The following is a 6746-nucleotide window of genomic DNA, read 5'->3' as shown; positions in this document are numbered from 1 at the left end:
TATTGGACTACCCTGCTGCCAGGTTATCAGTATAAATGAATCAATTAGGACATCTTGCAATGAAATTTCATACTCACCCTATCTAAATTTTCTACCTAAGTTCCCAGCTCATTTTCCTATATAGATCTGCCAGATCATTTACATGACACTGCACCATAAGACTACAACGTCTACAACTCATACTTTACCGTCGTATCAGGTATTAGTCCAATTTTTGTTAGAGAGATAAAGTTTGTTTTCACACATACGTATTGGCCGGGCAATAAGAACGACAGCACTGGACAACCTACAGGAAGCTATTTAAACTCTCTTAGCAAAATCCTGCGCTACTATTTTAATGTCATTTCATGTTTTGCAACAGAAAAATTACGTATTTTAACGATGTTTTCAGTTTTCTCCTGACAGCTACGTAAGTACCTACTGACTGATATTTGCGTTCGGATAAATGAACACTACTATCCTATCATAAAATTTTTAAAACACATGTGATCACGGCCATATTTTTAATTCTACTTTACACGCTAAATAATTTACTTACACTAAAACATTGATTTCTAAAATTTAACGGTACTAAAATTGTTATCTAGTTCCGATTTTCATAAACTCGTTCGTGAATCAACCGGTCGTGTTCAAGATTGTGTTTCATTATTCTAGTTTCCGAACTGGTAGGTTTGACAACTGACATCATTGACTTTTGTTCGACACCGTCAATTTTGACAACTTAATACTACTAAGAGGCTACTACAAAACTCGCAAATCAAAGCTCGCATCGCACCGTCTCCTTCACTCGCGCATCAATCATCATAAGCGTCAGCGGGACGGCAACATACCAAGCTCGAGTTTTGCACTTTATAGGGTCTGATTATCTATTCTGCGCTGGTGTTATCATAGATTACATTAAATTAAATATTTATTAAATATTTTCCCGCCTTTGTATTCATAAACGAAGTCACTATTCAATTACAATCGCGATTCGGACCACCTCCTACCTACCGTAATGAACGTTTAAATTATTATTAATAGATAGAACACATTGCAACGTATATATTTTACAATTGCTCGCACCTGTATGTTTGTTAGAAAGAGACAAAATGACACTTTAGGCAACACTAATGCACTAACCTGACAAGCTCTTTACCGAAATATTAAAACTCATTTACGTCTACGTTTAATCTTTGTTTAATGTCGTTAATCATGCACTTTCGTCCTTTTACTTTATTTGATATTTTATATTACAACTGTTCTTGTCTATAGATCTACCGCCATCATCATTTTCAAATCAATGCTGCCAACTCAATATTAAAAATTATTAAAGGTGGTCATACATTATCTAAATCTATCTTAATAGTAAAACTTATATAATATGAATAACTACATAACTAACTTAACCTAAGCTAAATAGTCAATAAATAACTTATAATACAATAGTACTACTTAAAAACCTTTAACTATAATCATAGTTGCGATAATGAATGGGCGTCTTTCATTGGCAGCACTCGCGTTGTAACCTGTGTGTGTAGTTATTGTACGACCTGGACAATGCTCGACCGAATTTGCAGGACCTGATAATTCAATCACATGTCACTTGGAACACGGGTCGAGCTTTATCACCTGTACCGATAATGTTCAAGGTGCTATTTGACAACCTGATTTTGAACGATCTAACATTGTACGATGTGATATATCTAATCCAAACGAGTTCGTATTATCAGGTTGTACAGTGATGGCTGAGCAGTATAGGGTCGAGCATTACTGGTCCCCTAACCTGTCACTGTCAATTCAATTCGATAACCAATAAATAACCTAAAGAAATCCCGCGGACTATTCTTTTATCTGTGTTAATCTTGGAAGTATCATGAAAATAATACTATCCCTATCCTACCGAAAGAGCGATATGAAGACTCGCCAAACGATCACAACAAACGACCAAGTCCACCTCGCCAAAAGTACCCACAACAACTCACAAAAAGGGAACTTGAATGTAAGTAGGTACCCTTGTTTATTTTTAGTATAGATGTAAAAAATTTAACCGTGACTTTGATGAAATAAGTTTTCGTTTTGTAAATAATTCAGCCACGATGATACCTAGTTATCCTGCACACTAAATAACATGATAATCAGTTATTAACCTGTTTTGACGAAAAATGATTGTAATTGTACTTACTAATGAACCTCATTAACAAAGTTAATAATCAAGCAATGGACCTAACTTAACCATTTATTTCCTGATAATATCCATAGTCCACAACCAATTCAATTCAAATCATTTATCTATTCTCCTTCTGTTATTGTTTTAATGATTTTATCAAGGAGGCACAAGTTCAACAAGGTAAAATTTAAGGTAAAGTTTGCTAGCATACCTAATTTTTATCAATCTGATGCTGTAGTAAGATCACTTACAATCATTTTAGTTAGTAGATAGGGCTTTTTCTAATCATTATATTTAATTGAAATGTAGATATGTTTGTTTGCAATGTGGCTATTACTTGAAATAATTCTCAATTAATGAAACTAACCTGATGTCATAACATTTTAAAGTGAATGAAATTGATCTTTGACCGAGAATAAATTTACTTTCACCGAACTTAGACCCAGTATAAAATATATCTATATTTAATTTTATTCTTAAATGTAGTTACACTACTTAGACTACACTGCTTACACACTAAGGAGTATAACAACTAGAACCAGATTTTGATGCTTAGATTTTGATTTTGATTTTTACTTTGTTTCAGCGCTGAGTATTTATTTTTAGTCACAGTCCTGAGAGCTAAGGAAACATTCATTAGAATGGTAGTAAAGGAATGCTATAAATGGTTTTCTAATTATCTTCATTATGTTCCAGAAATCTTTCATACTATGTACTCTTAAAATTTATTAACGTTCTTCACATTATGAATTTATTTATAACCATACTAAAATATATTTCAGGTGACCTGGGCCCGGGGAAAACTCTTGCTTTTTGTCCGGTGGTTTACACACTAGCAAGGGCTATGCTGAATTGCTGATGTACCGAACACTGCTGAGCATCATTTATTAAGGTACAGTAACTTAACTACCTATACTACCTCTATTTTTTTTTTTATACCACGTCGGTGGCAAACAGGCATGCGGCCCGCCTGATGTTAAGCAATTACCGCCGCCTAGGAATGCTTGCAACACCTGAAGTATCACTCGCGCCTGGCCGACCCTGCATAACATTACCTACCTTATCTTTAAATTATTCTATACAAATGGGAAGTTAAAAGCAGATTCATATTACTTAATTAATTTTCTTCTTTCTTTTGTTTTTCTAGAAAACCCATCTTTCCTACCAGTCCAGCCCTAGTTAACTTACTATTACTCTATTATCTCTGTTACTCAGAATACCTTTTGCTCTATTCCCAATTCATCATCATCATCATCGTCATCACATCAGCCACAGGACAGCCACGGATGGACACAAGTCCCCCGCACAATCCAGTGGCCTCGGTTGGTGTCAGCTATTCTCAATAAACTATTTAGTTAACCAAACCAACAATGCTCCTACTACCATGACAATCTAAAGGAAAATCGATCTTATCTTAATTGTTATTTTTCACATCATGACATGATTGGTATTTTATTATCTTTTTTTTTTTCTTGATGATTTCAATATAAATTCTTATACTTGACTGACATTTATGTATATTATAATGTAATTTTATATTAAATGAATAAATAAAGTAAACTACTTCAATGTGTTAGAATGAATGCAGAAACAACGTAGCATCAATACAAACCGTGATGCAGCTTAACAATGCAATAAATGATTAATTGTATTTTTTCTTATATTAATTAATAGATTATAAAGTAAATAATGTAAGAGTTGAGGTACTCTGTAGATATCATCTCTTTTTTTTCAAGCATTAATTTTATTCCTTTGTGCCCCCACTGTCTGCAACCATCTAATAAGCTAAGCCAATTTCAGGTTTTCTAGTTTCTATTACAATTTGACAGTATTCCTACATCTCTTTAATGTTGGGCCTGGTTATACTTGCCTTTTCTAATTGTTCATTTGTTATTACCCTCCTAACTTCAGGTAAACTCTAGTTATCACTATTCAACTTCATGATCTCTGTAATGTTAAAATACCAGAAAAAGGACCTATCACGCCAAACACACGAGCAATATTTATCTCGTCGTTTCGACCACTAATAATATATTGATATAAAGTGCTTATATGCTACCATAATGTAATGATATAATGTGGAAAAATAGGCGCGCGCACCCAGACGTGGAGTTGCGGAAAACAGCCCGCTACTACCTATAACTATACTCAATGTGCTTGGAACTTCCTAGGCTTGCTATGCTCATGGGGTCGAACCGTTTTTACTTGACTTTACACAACTCAGTCACTAACATATTTTACTCATATCAAGCTACTACTACTAGTACAACTTAATTCACTATTAATTTACTTAATCACTTTAGATACTATACTATACTATACTATTTTTAATGTAATCAACTTATTTTTCTTCACCCTTTATTTAATAAATCACAACATCACTGACTTCGGCCTTTTATTCAATCACTGTTACTAATAGTCGCTAAAATGAACATTTTTTTTTTTCCCAGGGCAACGTGTAGAAGAATGCTGCACCGATAAGAAAAGACTACAAGCTGCTTTAGAACAATACAACTACCTATTATGAGCTCCTATTTCCCACTTATACTTTTCCTTTTTCACGTCAACAAAATTGTTGCTATAACCAATTGTCACATGACAATAGATTATAACAACACTCGACCTAAACAAGGCAAAATCAACTTAATATCATATCTACAAGTAATGTAACATAATTGGATTTAACTAGTAATTGATTTAGCAGAGAAATGATTATTTGAGGACCCAGTGAAACAAAATGGAAAGATAAAAACTTGGCAAAGCATAATAAATAAAGTAAATGGTAATAATTACTAAAATATACATACTATCCTGGTTACTACGGCACCAAAATTGTAACGAATCCTACCTTAAACTAGATTTAAACTCTTAACCTAAAGCTTACTCCGATGCCTACAAACCGAATTTATTTATTATTACCTTATTATGGGTTCTCAACCTACAAATTACCTAACCTAACAAGTTGATTTACCTTATTTAAGTCATAAAATTGGCCAAGTGATCGCTAGCGGTCTAGTATAAGGAACCTACGTTGTGTCCTAGAAAGTAACCCTTTAGTACGTTTAGTATAATGGGAAAAGAGCTCACTTATTATATAATTTAACTAAATAATAAAGAGAAGATAAAAGAAGAGCAAGTGAAGAATGTAGTTATTTGTTTAAAGTAGTCTGTCAATAGTCTATGATATGTTCGTGTGGAAGAAGGTATTTTATTTCGCAGCTAAAGTTCAGAGGCCCACTCCCCGCCTCTGAAAGTGGCCTTCGTCCCGTACTGGACACGCCTCCTCTGCGTTAGCCCAGAAGGAGCATACTACCTCTTCCTTGTTAGGAAATAAAACATATCTTTATGTTATAAGAGAGGACATTTCAAAGGGAAGTCAATTATAGCCTGAGGCTGTTCCTGGATCAAACCCGTGATCACAATACTCCTGTAGTAACAAACCCAACTTCAGCAGAATGTAGAGATAAGTTATAGTGCTTTATTATATTGATTAATGAGTAGTTTCCGGATCACCTGGTACCGGCTAACCACTGACTTGCTCTGCCTTAGTCTTAATCAATATGTACATTGTAAGTTTACAGAAGAAAATAGAGCCTTATTACTTATTGAAATAGTTGATATTAATAGCCACTACAGGTTCATACAACCAAGGTCCATTGCCAGGAACGACCACAGTCTTCAAAGGAGATTCTACTTTCAGCAAATAAATATTATTCCATTGTGAGTTGTTGAATTATTTTGTCTCACTTGTATTTGAGGCTACTAGCGTTTGTAACTTAGGACATTGAATGAAAAGTGAAACGCCGAAACCCTTCATTCGTCGGACGTCAAGGTCAGTCATTTAGTTGTCTATATTTATGTAAGTATGTCGCCATGAGTATGGCTAGGTTCTGAATGTAGCAGGCAAGCTTTAAAGCAGCCTTAGGCAAATTGGTAGTAGTGTAATGGAAAGAAAACACAATTAACACACACAAGTAAAGTCAAATCAAATAAAATAGAGCAAATACAACATCCACCTTACCAAGTGGAAGTAAACACAATTGACACACACAGATAAATATCAAATCAAATAGATAGAGCAAATTCAACCTCCACCTTACCAAGTGGAAGTAAACACAATTCAAGCCTACCATATCCTAGTCCTACTTCTAAACTAACCAACTAATCTACACGATACAGCAACTAGAAGCCGGGCTCCACATTTAGATTACTCGCGGGTCTCTCTCAAGGTGCAGTGAGAGAGCCTAGTCTAAATTACCCCTACGTCGAGTGGGTGGCTCTGTTTCCTACGCCTATCACCCGTGTGCTCACCAGTATCTGTCGTGTTAGGATTGGGATAGACAAATACCGATGCCGAAGAATAAGTGTGTGAATAGAAATAAATAGATAAGGAGGACAAGATCTTGGTTGATTTAGGACACCGGTATGGCATCTCAAACCCTCCAAAACCCAGGGAGAAATTAGGCCTGTCTCTTCCGGTATAATACAAGACCCCGCCCTTACTCCATAGGCGTACACTGACACTGAAGAACGTTCCCAGGGAAAGTCAGCCTGTCCGTTACCACCGCTAGGTGACCTGGCTCCCATTCCCTAGGAA

At 35.2% G+C, this 6746-nt stretch overlaps 1 long non-coding RNA gene across 1 annotated transcript; it reads left to right on the top strand.

Moving 5' to 3' along the window:
- The first annotated feature begins 1708 nt into the window (after window positions 1–1708).
- Window positions 1709–5086, top strand: LOC141434402 (uncharacterized). Its single transcript, XR_012452057.1, has 3 exons — window positions 1709–1981; window positions 2932–3041; window positions 4600–5086. It is a non-coding gene; the product is annotated as an uncharacterized lncRNA (long non-coding RNA).
- Window positions 5087–6746: the final 1660 nt, after the last annotated feature.

Source organism: Choristoneura fumiferana, chromosome 13 (assembly GCF_025370935.1).
Source record: "Choristoneura fumiferana chromosome 13, NRCan_CFum_1, whole genome shotgun sequence".
NCBI lineage: Eukaryota > Metazoa > Arthropoda > Insecta > Lepidoptera > Tortricidae > Choristoneura > Choristoneura fumiferana.
The sequence above is the reverse complement of the archived record's forward strand: the minus strand, read 5'-3'. Positions and strand labels throughout refer to the sequence as shown.